The sequence below is a fragment of the Protopterus annectens genome, chromosome 13.part0, assembly GCF_019279795.1.
Source record: "Protopterus annectens isolate FY-2018-M chromosome 13.part0, PAN1.0, whole genome shotgun sequence".
Classification (NCBI taxonomy): Eukaryota; Metazoa; Chordata; order Ceratodontiformes; family Protopteridae; genus Protopterus; species Protopterus annectens.
The window spans coordinates 697,812,813-697,827,378 of record NC_056747.1 but is presented as its reverse complement, the minus strand read 5'-3'; the positions used below and the strand labels follow the sequence as shown (position 1 = coordinate 697,827,378).

Here is a 14,566-nt window from a genome sequence, read left to right as displayed (position 1 = left end):
ATTGTGGGATATAGGGCTGCCTCGAGCCAGTAAAAATAGCTCTCGAGCTGTAGTATAGGCTGAGTCGGAGCCGAGGATCTGCTCCGAACCCATCCAGCAAGAAAGAAGGCGAGAAGAAGACAACTAACATGGAATGTTATGGTAGGTACATAACTACTTCTTATTGCATATCTTAAGTCCTGTCTCAGTGCTTCTCCATCTGAGAAGTGTATATTTTGCTTAGTATTATGTAATTCTTTTTTGAAGCCATTTCTGCAGAAACTGCCATCATTGAGTAAATATCATTTGAAAACACTTAATTTTGGAGTGCACCAAAAGAACCTGACAACTCTTCCGTTTGTTTTCTAGTTAGTTTACTTTTTGTTTTGTTTTTTCCTTTGGAGTTAGTGCATAGATGTTTCTCAGTTTAGTTCAGTGTATTATTAGTAATTGCTGGGTGCTGCAAACATTTCTTGGAGATGGGCTTTTACTTGCCTGAATGGGTCTGTATGTAGTATGTATGTATGTATTATTTATATTTGTTTTTCCAGGGTAGAGTACAGATCTCCATGAACCCTTTTCAGACTCAGCCCAGGAGCAGTGTCTGGTTAAGTGTCTGCTCAAAGTCACACAGTTAAGGCAATAGAGGCTGAAGGAGTCTAACTTTGCACCACTGGATCACAGGAAACCGCGTGTTAGCAGTTCATTAATTCTCTAAGCCACCTGCCAGACTTGCATATCCATGGCTGTATGACCTTGAAGTTGAAATATTTAAATAAAGGCATGGGCAAAGCTCCAAATATAGAAGTTACAGGGGTAGGTCTTGCTGCCTGCAAAAGCAGTATTCAGATGTATTTATTTTCTTTTTTCCCCCCACTGAAACTGTGTTCATTCCATGGCTAATTCATTGAAGTGTCATCAGTGGTATGATGTGAATCCATTGTAGACGATGTACAAGAGGAGCAAACTTTTTTAAAACTCATTTGATTGTTTTTTTCTTGTCTACAGACCCCACTCACCCAATAGCTGTTGTACTCGCAAACACACACAGTTGGTTAACCCGTCTTTACTTTAAGACCTTCTTAGGATATTCTAGATTGCAGACTTAAGTATTCCAGCAAATACCCCCTCCAGTTGGACTTGATCCATTACATTCATAGGTGGTTGCTAGCTCTCGGCCTAAGAGCCATTTTAAGACTATTCCAAGCTTACCCCAAATTTACCAAAACATTTCTGCTGTGTGCCAATACCCCAGTGAATTTTATGGTTGTGATATAAGCTTGTACACATCAAACATTCACAGGCTGTCCATGTCCATTAGGGACATCGGTGCCATATCAGGGATAAATTTGCATTTTTCCATCCATTGGTCCAAAATTTTGTTTTAATAGGGTTAGGATGAGCTTTGCCTTCACATGGATGAGAAGCTTGTTCCATGGAAAGGTAATCTTTGAGACACATACCTCTCCCTCCAACATGTCCTGTTTGTTGAAGACAAGGCTTAAGTCCTTAGACTGGGTATATCTGGTGTTCATTGTTTTGCGTATGTGCAACAGATTCATCAGTGTGGGATTAGCAGATGCTTTGTAGGTTAGGCTTAGATCACTGTACAGCAGTCTGTAGGAGACTGAGTACTTGGATATGGCTTTTTGTTTTACTTACTGAATTTTTTTGTGGAGATTCTCTGTAGGCAGTCAGGCTGTTAAAAGTGCATGGTCGGGTACATGCCAAATGGTGCATTGTATTCGAGACTGGTTTGAGGAGAGCAGAGTACAGTGGACCAGTGACCTCTTTGGACCTGGCCATGCCCTTACTTATAAGTTGTGCAGCATAGAATTTTTCTCACTACAGTGGACACCTGTTGGTCAAAGGTCAGGTTGTTTTCAGCATGTGTTCTCGGATCCTTGACTACTAGGTCTTCTTTTAGGGGTGTATTATCAGTGCATTAATTTCTAGGGGTGATGTCTTTATCAAGAGGACCATTATGTAGTTTTTTGCATGAAGTTTAAGTCCATGTCTCTGACACCATTTATTTGTCTGTCAGGCCCTCTTGAAGGGTTGTTTGTGTCTGTAGGGGACTCTGAGTGCACCTGGTTTTGCAATCCTCTACAGATTTTGGTAAGCTAGAGGCCCTTGACATTTGTCTTGACTTCAGAGAAGAGAGAAGTGGATGCCAAAAAGCAGAGGCATCAGCAATGTCCCTGTGGGATGTCACTAGTGACTGACCTCTCTGTGCAAGTGGATTCCCCAATCCTAACTTGTGTCGTATCACTAAGCCAGCTGGCTATTCATTGGGTGACATTTTGGTTTGACAAATTTTGTACATTTATCTAAGGCACAATATCTCACTCAGACACCTAACAGCTTTGCCTGGTTGAAGTAGGCAGTGTGCACTGTTTTGTCCTTATCCACTGCTTTTGTGACCTTCTCAAAGAAGTACACCAGCTGTTAAATAGGCATAACCTGCCTTTAAAACTGAATTGGGTAGGGTCCAGTGTCTGTAAACTGAATTGGGTAGGGTCCAGTGTCTGTAGATTCCTGTATCGTATATCAGTGTGATGCCCCAGCACTGGCCCAGTAATCAAGGAGCATCAGTCCTCACCACTGGCAACAATGAGGGAATGTACACATTGGGAGGTTGACAAGTACACACACACAGTAAAGCACAATTTCCCTTAAGAGCACACAGAGATCACAGTCCGTCTGGGGTTGGTTTTTCCCTCTTTCTCCAGATCCCCAATAAGACTCCCCACTGGCACAGCTATAGAGTTGAGATCTCAGCTGAGCGGCCAAGGTAAGACCTCCAGCACCCTCTGTCCAACCAGTGCTTTGTGTCCCTGCCCAAGTAGCTGACGCGCACACACTTTGAGATTTGATTTATACACGCACACACACCTGGGAAAGGCTGGTAGAGGTTTATTAGCTATGCCCCCTTTTGCCCAGACCATAAGGTAGTTCTCGCTGTTTAAGGGTCGATAAATCAGCATTTGCTGATTTAATATAGACCCTTCTGCTTAGGTGCTTCACACGATCATACCCAGTGTACTTTTTGACAGGCCTTTGTTCCAAAAAGTCTTTGCAGCAGTTTCTCTTCCTTATCCATTTACATTGAGAACCAACATCTCAAACTTTTGACTGTGTACCATGGCTAAGTCTACCTGCCCCGAGGTACACACAGTCTCTCAAGAAGGAAATTAAAGCAGGCTGCATCTGAATCTCTTGCGTTCCAGCCTCCACCAGACATTGATTTCACTTTTGAGGTGAAGACCCCAAGGACCATCCATTCCGCATACAAGATGTCCTTCAAGAATGCAACTGCAGTCATAACATGTGGGTTGTCCTGCCTCAGGCAGCCCTCGGTCGGCCGGATTCCAAAGTCTGGGTCCGACGTCGGCTGATGTCGCATTTCTCTCCGACGTCACAGCGGCTGGAGTACATAAGCATCAGCCGACGCCATTTTCTTCAGTCTTTCTTGCCGCGCGGTGCCCGAAGCAGAAGCAGTTCGCAAGTGCCGGTCGGTCAGCTCCTGTATTCTACGATACCGAAGTCATCAAAAAAGCTAAGTACCCCGTTGGGGACCTTTTCTTGCCTCAGCCGATGTCAGAAATTACTGAAAAAGTTAACAATTGTCTTTTTTGTGGTAAACAAATACCTCATAAGGATTTCCACTCTTACTGCCTCCCTTGCCTGGGCCCAGACCACGACGTCTCGGCCTGTGTAGCCTGTGCTTGCTTCAACAAGCGCACTCTCAGGTGCCGGGCGGAGTTCGCTGAAGACTTTTTCGGCGATAAATTTGCTTACACCATGCCGTCGGATCTTCCGACTTCGCAAACTCCCAAAAAGCGAAAAGACTGGGACCGACATCCTCGGCCCGCGTCTACCACTGACTCCACGCCAAAACCTAGCGCGAGTGCTCCGGTTCCTTCTGAGACGGTCTCTCCACCGCTCCGAACCGAAGACACCGCATTACCGACGACTCCGATTCCAGACATTACTCCGACGCCAGTTATAGACTTTCCTCCGGATACCGAAACCGAGGAAATGCCCGAGACCATTGCTGTAGACAAGGTCACTCCTGCACGTGGAGCTGCCAGGCCTCCTATGGCCATGTCTATTAAGGCCTACACTAGGGCTAAGGCAGCCAGCAAAACAAAGCATATTACTCCTAAATCCTTACCTCAGCCGACTCCGGAGACACAAATTATGTCCATGGCTGCTGATTTAATTTCCATGATTAGAGGTTCACAGGCCCATCCTGAGAGAGCATCCCAGCCTCCTCCTGATAAAGACCCGGGTTGAACCCTCTGACCCTACTCCTTCAGATGAAGACTCTGAGGGCTCTGTCCACTCTGATAGCCAGGAAGAGCTCTTCCAGACCTATGAGGACTCGGATGCTGAAGATTCCATCCCTTCGGCCTCCCCTCCTGAGGATATTTCTTTTGGGGAAGTTCTGCACACCATGAGGGAACATTTCAAGTGGCAGGGTCAGGAATATTCTGATTCTAGGAAACGCCTTCGGACTTTCCTTAAGAAGCCTCAGCACAGGCCCTTAGCTATTCCTCCTGTACTTGATGTTCTGGATGATTTGTATTCTGACTCTAGTGCTACCCCTGATTCTCTTCCTCCTGCTCCAGCCAAGCCAGACAGGTATTACAGGGTCCCAGAAACTCATTCCCATTTATTCAGGGCCCATTCTGCTGATTTGGAAACTATTTATTTCACAGGGGCCTAAAGGAGTTTCAGCCTCCACCTCAAAAAATCCTTTGCCCTCCAACAGGGAAGCAAGGTCATTAGAGAGATGGGGCAAAAAGGTTTACACTTCCACTACCTTATCTATGAGAGCTTTAAATGGCCTTTTTCATATGTTACAATATCAGGATTATCTCTTAGAAGATTTACAAAAAACATTAGCTTCTCCTGATCCTTTAGACAGGAAGACTTTGCAGGAAGCTGTACATAACACTCAGCAAGTAAGCAATCACTTCCTGCAGTGTGGATATGATGCACTGGAAGCTTCATGTAGGGCAGCTATGACAGGGGCAGTGATTCGTAGACATGCTTGGTTAAAAGATCAACCTCTACCAGATTATGTAAAAGCAAAACTTCTGGATGCACCTTTGGAAAAGAACAAGCTTTTTGGTGCAAATGCTAAGGATGTGTTAAAGACCATCGAAGAAAAAGCAAAATCAGTTCAGACTGTGAAAGATTTCCTCCAGGTTCAACCCCCCAGATTCAGTAGGAATTGGCCTTCAAAAACTGGTCCTTTCCTAATCCAGAAAAGTTTCAAAGGGGTAAGAACAGACGTGGCCGAGGAAGAGGCCAATACAGAGGCCCTTACAGGGGACGACAATGGCAGCCAGGAAACCAAAGAAGTGACGCAGGGGTTTCACCTGCCCAACAACCACAAACTCAATGACTTTCCTCTACTACCGCCTACCAGGGAACAACTAGAAGCTCCCTTGGGCGGAAATTATCTCTGTTTGCAGAAAACTGGCACAGACTGACAAAGGACAAATGGATTTTGGACATTATAGACCGAGGGTACAGGTTTCATTTTCATACCTTACCAAGAAAACAAGGCATGCCAAACCTACCACAAAATCAAAGGGCAGAGGCAATCAAGCAAATCACTCTGCTGACTCGAATGAAAGCAATAGAAAGAGTTCCACAACAAGAACAAGAACAGGGGTTTTACTCAAGACTGTTCCTTGTTCCAAGAAAAGAATCTCAATGCAGACCAATACTGGACTTGTCCGCATTAAACACCTTTCTCATAGTACCAAAGTTCAAAATGCTGACTACAGCAACTCCTTCCCATGCTGGGCAAGGAGTCGTGGCTGATTACTCTGGACCTCAAGGAGGCATACCTGCATGTCCCTATCAGACACAGCTGCAGAAGATACCTCCGATTTCTTGCAGGGCCAGAGCATTATCAATTCTCAGCATTGCCATTTGGCTTATCTACTGCGCCCAGAGTATTTACAAAATGCCTGGCTTCAGTAATTGCTCATTGCAGGCTCCAGGGTATACAAATCTACCCGTACCTGGACGACAAATTGATGATGACAAAAAACCTGGATTGTGTCATACGATTACTTCAAGCTCTGGGATACACAGTCAACTTCCAAAAGTCAAGACTGCAGCCATCCCAGAAAATAATCTTCTTAGGAGCCAAACTAGACACAGCCTCTCAGATGGCGTACCTGACAGAAGACAAGCAAGAGAAGTTAACTCATTACTTCAAAGGTTTAGCAAAACTCGCCCAGATGACTGCAAGGAGATTCCTACAGGCCCTAGGTTACATGGCATCCTGCATTCTACTGGTTCCATTAGCAAAACTACACATGAGAAAGCTTCAATGGTACCTAAAAAGCATTTGGTCCCAGCACAGCAACAACTTGGAGACAATCATACCACTCATTCCATGCTTACAAAAGGAATTCCTATGGTGGGCCTTGGTGAGCCAGGAAAACACAGGTATGTCATTCAAAAAACCACAGATAACACAGACCATGACTACAGACGCCTCAGACCTTGGATGGGGGGCGCACATGGAAGGCAGGTGTATACAAGGACAATGGTCTCCAAAGGAAACACATCTGCATATAAACCAAAAGGAAATGCTGGCAGTAATGCATGCCATCGAGGCTTTTCAACACCAACTCCAGCAAGGCCATTTAATGATACGGACAGACAACACCACTGTGATGTGGTACATAAACAAGCAGGGGGGCACCCACTCTTACCCTCTCTGCAGACTGACAATGCAGCTTTGGGAGAAATCGCTGAGCCTAAACATCCAGTTACAATCCCAATTAGTTCCAGGAAAAGACAATGTGTTGGCGGACAGCCTAAGCAGGAATTTCACAGATCCACACGAGTGGAGGTTACATCCGAAGGCCTTCAGACAACTCACTTCGACATGGGGCAAGCCAGAAGTGGACCTATTTGCCTCTCACCTCAACCATCTTCTACCAAAATTTTGCACAAGGACATACCATCCAAAAGCTTGGAAAATAGATGCCCTCTCATTCAACTGGAACTCCCTAGCAATCTATGCATTCCCACCTCTGCCACTGATGACCTCAGTATTACTAAAGATCAAAGCAGAGAAGCCCAAGGGAATCATAATAGCTCCGGATTGGCCAAGACAACACTGGTACCCACTACTACGGAGCATATGTCACACCAGGAGGTGGGCCCTCCCTCAGTGGCCTCTACTTTTGACTCGACACAATTTCGAAACATTGCATCCAAATCTTCAGACACTGCAGCTAACAGCCTGGGAGATCCCATAAATAACTTCAGCTTATCTCTCTCCAAGGAAGTTCAGCGGATACTAACAGAGGCTCGAAGACCATCCACCAGAAAGGTGTATTTAGCAAAGTGGAAAAGATTCAGCAATTGGAATACCAGCAAGAGACATGATGCATCATTGCTGAACATCCCACTTATCTTGGAATATTTGGCAGATATGTTAAAGAACGTCCTCTCATATTCTTCCATAAAGATACATGCATCTGCTATTTCAGCTAGATACAACACTGATCCTCCTGTTTTCTCTCACCCCTTACTAAGACAATTCCTCAGGGGAATCAAGAACATTAAGCCACCAAGAAAGGCCCCAGTGCCAGCCTGGGACCTCAATTTTGTCTTAGAAAAACTGACTCTACCTCCTTTTGAGCCAGCAGCTTCAGTTGACTTGCAATTTCTCTCATGGAAGACAGCTTTCCTGTTGGCAATTACCTCAGCAAGAAGGGTTTCGGAGCTACAGGCCCTAATGGCAATACCACCCTTTATTATTTTCCACAGAGACAGGGTTTCGTTAAGGACCACCCCTACATTTATGCCAAAGGTGGTATCTAGGGTTGCTCTAAATCAAGCCATTCATCTGCCTGCTTTCTTCCCCAATCCTGAGAATAAGGGGGAAAGACTTTTGCATACCTTGGACATTCACAGACAACTTCGATACTACCTGGACAGAACCAAGGCCAGTAGGAAGTCTGAACAACTTTTTGTAGCTTACGCCCCTGCAGTCCAAGGAAAAGCAATTTCAAAACAGACTATTTCTAAATGGATTGGACATTGCATCAGATTCTGTTATTCCTTTCATGGAAAGACTGTTCCAGCCAATGTCAGACCACATTCCACCAGAGCTACAGCCACCTCTGCAGCATTTTTAAGAGGGGTGCCTACCAAGGACATTCTAGAAGCTGCTCCATGGAGCTCCGTGCATACATTCTCCAAACACTACAATCTCCCTCTATATTCCAGATCCAGAGCAGGCTTTGCTTCGGCAGTCCTGCAGGGTTTGATTGCCACACCATCTCTTTCCTAGAGCATACCTCCTCCCCCAGCTAAGCTATGGTATTCTACCCACATGTTATGACTGCAGTTGCATTCTTGAAGGACATAGTACAGTTTTGTACCTACCATAAATGTAGATGTCCGATAGACATGTAACTGCAGTCGGATTTTCCCTCCCTCCATACCCCTCTATGCCTAGGGTCCACTCCTATCCCTGTTACTCTTAGCTGGGGATATCTGTTATGGTGTATTTGTTTTATTACTCATTTATTTGTTTGGAATCCTGTTTTTGTCTTCCAATTTGATTACAGCCTTCCTTGGAGGGCACCTGGCATCTGGGGCAAGAAACACTGAAGAAAATGGCGTCGGCTGATGCTTATGTACTCCAGCCGCTGTGACGTCGGAGAGAAATGCGACATCAGCCGACGTCGGACCCAGACTTTGGAATCCGGCCGACCGAGGGCTGCCTGAGGCAGGACAACCCACATGTTATGACTGCAGTTGCATGTCTATCGGACATCTACATTTATGGTAGGTACAAAACTGTACTTTTCCTTTGCCATAGCCCTGTCGAATCCACCATGGAACTGGCTTCATGCATGCTCTTTGAGGCCGTGCAAACCTACACCATGGACTTGGAGGGGCAACCACATCTGATCATTTCTGATGAGCCTTGTGTGTGTGTGTGTGTGTGTGTGTGGGGGGGGGGGGGGGGCGTCTACAAATTCTTGTTAGAAAAGAGGCTTCTGATACCCTTATTGAGTCTAGGCATTGCTCTGAGCCACCTTGGTTGGTCAAAGCTGACATTCCATTAAAAAAGAAGCAGAAAACTAAACATGTTCCTCCTATTGCTAAGGATCCTTAGAGGTATTGAAAGGACCTTACCCAGGGTTTGTTCAATGCCCTGATGGCCTTGAAGCCCTATTAGGGATCATCTGATGATCATGTTTCACGGTTCCAGACCTAACTTATAGGACTTGGCCAGCATGACTACTAGAGAATTTTCTTTCTCTTCCTCCTGAAGCCAGCTGATGTTGTGTCCAACATTATGACATTTGGATGTAAAGGGAGTTGGCTGGTACCATGACCTCAGTTTGTTTTTTCTTGCATTCAAAGTCCGAAGCAAGAGTATTAGTATGTTGGTTGGTCCGCACCAGAAAAAGAAGACCTCTAAAGCCAAGTACCCATAGGGGAACTTCTCATGTGTTTTTTGACTGTACTAGAAAGCTAACTGTTTCTGCTGTGTCAAGCAAATGCCACAGAGAGACTTAAATTCTTTTTGTGTGACTTGTTCGGACCCAGAATATGAGCGTTTATATTACACTGTTGAAAACTCAAACTGTCGGCAGCGTAATAATCAACATGAAAATGTCGAAACCCCCGAACATCGAACACGCACACAAAAAAAAACACCCAAACACAATACAAATTGCTCTATGCAGGCGGGCAAGCCCCCCTGCACCCCCATGTGCCCCCCCCCCGCTACTTAAATATCCCAACTCTGAGATTGCAGTACATTGCAGTAAACAGAAATCTCCTCTTATGGAGATTTCCGTTTACACGCGCAATGACTTTCGCTTTCAACATTTTGGTGCCGACAATATCAGCTTCGATATTGTCTACCTTTGACAGGGTGAAGTAGACCCGAATATGATGTTCCTAACTGTCCATTCTGCGCTTGCTTTTAATAGTAAAACTGTTGTGTAGGGCTGAGATTTGACCTAAACATTTTAGGGAGTCGTTAGGGCCTTCATGTACTGTCATCCACCGGTTGATATGAAGTTTATCTCCCTAGACTTTAAAAAGGAAAAGCACCTCAGACTTAGGTCTTTAGATGACTCTTTCACCACCCAACAGTCCTCCTAGGCTTTGATTGTCGAACAAGGTGTGAGGTACCTTCGCAGCCCCCTTTTGCTACTGAGGTTGTGGCACAGGCCTCTATCAAGACCCATTCGGAGTCCAATACTCTTCAGCTTTCAAGAAAGTAGAGGAATTCTGAAGAGCTTAGCTCCTTGGCTGGGTCTGGGGATGCATCACAGGTTCTCCAACTTTTGATGACTGCTCAAGAACGATAGTACCGCCTTCGGGAGTCTGTTATTCACCTGGATCTTAGTGCGAATGTCACCCTTACGCCTAATCGTAAGGCCTCAGACAAAAAAGCTTCATCCATCTTGTCCCAGCCAAGGCCTACTAGCTCCTAGCCTCAGGCCTGTCAACAAGACTTAAGTTGGCTGAGAATTTGATTTTCTTTGTTAAATCCAGACACTTCACTTCCCCCTGAATCATCTGGTAAAAGAAAGTGGGATACCCCCCAGGAGTTTTCTGACTCCTTTGAATGTGAGGATGATGATAATGAATTCGCTTTTGGGGAGGGTGCATCTGTTGCCACCTCTGGGGATTCTGATTCTAAAGAAAACCTTGCCTCAGACCCCCTCCCCAAGGGCATTTCCTTTGGGGAAATCTCACATACCCTGCGAGAGCACTTCAATTGGGAAGCTTAGGACTATCCACAATTCAACAAGAGAGTTAGGACATTCCTAAATCTAAACACAAACCCTTTGATTCTGCCCCAGTCTTGGAGGTGGTGGATGATGTCTTGCTGGATTCCTCTTTACAGCTAGACTCCCTTTCCCCTGGCCCTTGGAATCCTGACAGATTTTACAGGGTTCTCTGTTCCCACAAACACCTTTTTAAGAACCTTGTGGCAGATCCTGAAGTGGTGACTCTGGGACCTAAGGAAGCAAATGCTAGTACTTCCAAAAACAAATGGACAAAGAAATCAGAAACTTGGACAGGTTTGGGAAGAAAGTCTACAACTCTGCTACCCTTGTCATGAGAGATTTGAGTTGCCAATTTCATATGATGAAGTATCAGGAGACTATTTTAGAACAGATTTAACAAAAACTGTTTGGGATTGAAAATAAGGCCCTCTGAAATGAGCTGCTGGACTTGAGCAACTCCTGCTCTCAAGTGCTAAGCACTCCCTGCATTGCAGCTGTGATGCCCTGGAAGCTTCCAGCAGAGCAGCAGCCATAGGATCAGTCATTAGAAGGTATGCCTGGCTGAGGGGGAGCAGTCCTTTCCTGAATGTGTCAAATCCAGTCCCCTGGATGCTCTTTTTGTCCGACTTTATTTTTGGTTCTAAGGCTGAGGCTGTGCTTACGAAAATGGAGGATAAAGCCAAATACATACAAGCAGTCAAGGACTTTCTGTAGATCCAACCTACTTGTTTCAGCCCTAATTACCCGATCAAGCACTAGTCCTTTTCAGTCCTCCCTGGGACCTAGCAGGGAGAAGTCACGATTCTTACATGATGCTCTTTCCCCTCACCCTTCTTCCAGGTCAGGAGGGAGGACTGTCCCTCTTTCTCAAGAACTGGACCTTCATTAGAAGGAATCAATGGGGTCTGAATATCATTCAAAAGTGTTACAAACTCCATTTCAAACAGACCCTAATTCATTAAGGTTTCCCCGCATATTCCTCCAAACTAAAAGGCAGATGCTTTAAACCAAATACAGTTTTGTGCACCCAAGGCTCGGTGGAACTTGTACCAAACTATTTGCAAAGAAAATATTTTTACTCCAGACTCTTAACAACTCTTGCAAGTCCTAAAATAAAGTACAGTTTTGTACCCACCATAAATGTAGATGTCCGATAGGTATGCATCTGCAGTCATAACATATGGGTTGTCCTGCCTCAGGCAGCCCTTCGGTCGGCCGGATTCCAAAGTCTGGGTCTGGCTTCGGCTGATGTCGCACTTTCCCCGACGTCAGAGCGTCTGGGGTATAAAAGCATCAGCCGACGCCATTTTCATCAGTTTTTTCTTGCCCCAGATGCCAGGTGCCCTCCAGGAAGGCTAAATTTGGATAAATGCTGAAAAGTTCCAAACATTTGCAAAATTATATACATGTATAAACAAACAAATACACCATAATAGATTCCCCCAGCTAGCTAAAAGATGGGTAAGTACCCTAGGAATACCACAGAGGGGTAGGAGGGAGGGTAATCCTGACTGCAGATGCATACCTATCGGACATCTACATTTATGGTAGGTACAAAACTGTACTATGTCCTTCAAGGATGCATCTGCAGTCATAACATATGAGTAGAATACCATAGCCAATCTGGGGGAGGAGGTACTAAGAAAAGGATGGTGTAGTTAAGATCCCCTGCAGGACTGCAGTAGCAAAACCTGCTCTGGATCTGGAGTATAAAGGTAGATTGTAATGCTTGGCAAATGTATGCACGGAGCACCAAGTAGCAGCTTCTAAAATGTCCTTGGTAGCCACCCCGCGTAGGAAGGCTGTAGTGGTGGCCGTAGCCCTTGTGGAATGAGGCCTGATGTTTTCAGGAACTGTCTTTCCATGAAAGGAGTAGCAAAATCGAATGCAATTTCCTATCCATTTTGAAATTGTCTGTTTGGAAATTGCTCTTCCTTGCACCCCAGTAGCATATGCTACAAAAAGTTGGTCAGTTTTTCTGCTAGTTTTTGTTCTGTCCAAGTAGTAGCGTAGTTGTCTGTGTATATCCAGGGTGTGCAAAAGTTTTTCCCCTCTTCTGTGGATTAAGGAAGAACGTAGGCAAGTGAATAGCTTGGTTCAAAGATACCCTAGAATACCACCTTTGGCATAAAAGTAGGATTGGTTCTTAGTGAAACTCTGTCCTGGTGGAAAATAAGAAATGGCTGCACTGCCATTAATGCTTGTAACTCAGATACTCTTCTTGCTGAAGTGATTGCCAGAAGGAATGCAGTTTTCCAAGACAGAAACTGTAGATCCGCCGATGCTGCTGGTTCAAAAGGAGGAAGTGTCAGTTTCTCCAGCACAAAGTTGAGATCCCAAGCAGGTAGAGGGGGTCTTCTTGGAGGTTTAATATTTTTGATCCCTCAGAAATTGTCTGAGGAGAGGGTGGGAGAAGATAGGTGGATCCACATTGTATTCTGCTGAAATTGCTGAAGCATGAATCTTAATGGAAGAATAGGACAGGCCATTGTGGAACAATTCTGCTAAGTATTCTAGGATATGTGTTATGTTTGCCACTGTGACATCTGGGCCTTTTGATGTGCTCCAAATGAGAAATCTCTTCCATTTAGCTGAGTATGTCTTCCTTGTGGAAGGCCTGCGAGCCTCCAAGATAATGTCCTTCACCCTCTGAGATAAAACAGTTGGATTGGGATTTAAGGAATTTTCCAGGCAGTTAGCTGCAATGTTTTCAAGTTGGGATGCAGGGTCTTGAAATTGTTCTGCGTCAGAAGAGGCCATAGGGGGAGAGGCCATGATTTTGCCTGAGACATGCTTCTCAATAATGGTTACCAGTGTTGCCTTGGCCAGTCTGGAGCTATTAGTATCACTCTTGGCTGTTCCTCCCTGATCTTCAGTAGAACCTTGTACATCAGTGGGAGAGGTGGGAAAGAGCGAGAGTCCACCCTCCAAGCTTGTGGGTGGTATGTCCTTGAGCAGAATGTCTTCAGTTGATGGTTGAGTGGGGAGGCGAACAGATCTATCTCCGGCATTCCCCATGTCTTTGCTATGAGTTGGAAGATGTCTGGGTGCAGCATCCATTCGTGTGCATCCATGGTAGTTCTGCTTAAGCTGTCCGCCAGTGTATTTTCTTTTCCTGGCACGAATTGGGACTGTAGTTGGATATTGAGATTCAGGCATAGTTCCCACAGATTCATAGCCATCCGGCATAGAGGGTAAGAGTGTGTGCCTCCCTGCTTGTTTATGTACCACATGACCGTGGTGTTGTCTGTCCTTATTAACAGGTGGCCTTGTTGGAGGAAGGGTTTGAAGGCCTCGATTGCATGCCTCACTGCCAGCATTTCCTTTTGGTTTATGTGCATGCTTAGCTATCCTTGAGGCCATAGGCCTTGGATACATTTGCCCTCCATGTGTGCTCCCCATCCTCGGTCTGAGGCATCCTTGGTGATGGTCTGCCTTGTTTTTGGTTTGTTGAAAGGCAACCCTCTGTTGGACTGGCAGGCCTGAGCCCACCACAGGAATTCCTTTTGAAGGCATGGAATGATTGGTATCATGGTTTCTAAACTGTGACTGTGTTGAGACCATACACTCCTTAGGTACCATTGTAATTTCCTCATATGCAGCCTGGCATGCGGTATCAGAATTATGCAGGATGCCATGTAACCCAGGGCCTGCAGGATTTTTCTTGCAGTAAGCTGAGTTTGTCTTGTCAGAATCATGAAGTAATCTGGAAGTTGTTTTTGTTTTTCTTCTGTGAGAAAGGCCATTTGGGTGGTTGTGTCCAGATCTGCACCCAAAAA

At 45.3% G+C, this 14,566-nt stretch overlaps 1 protein-coding gene across 1 annotated transcript in view; it reads left to right on the top strand.

The window, feature by feature from the left end:
• The window catches only part of POLDIP2 (DNA polymerase delta interacting protein 2), a 1,361,368-nt gene that overhangs the window by 457,862 nt on the left and 888,940 nt on the right, over nt 1–14,566 (top strand). The gene's annotated exons all lie outside the window — the stretch shown is intronic.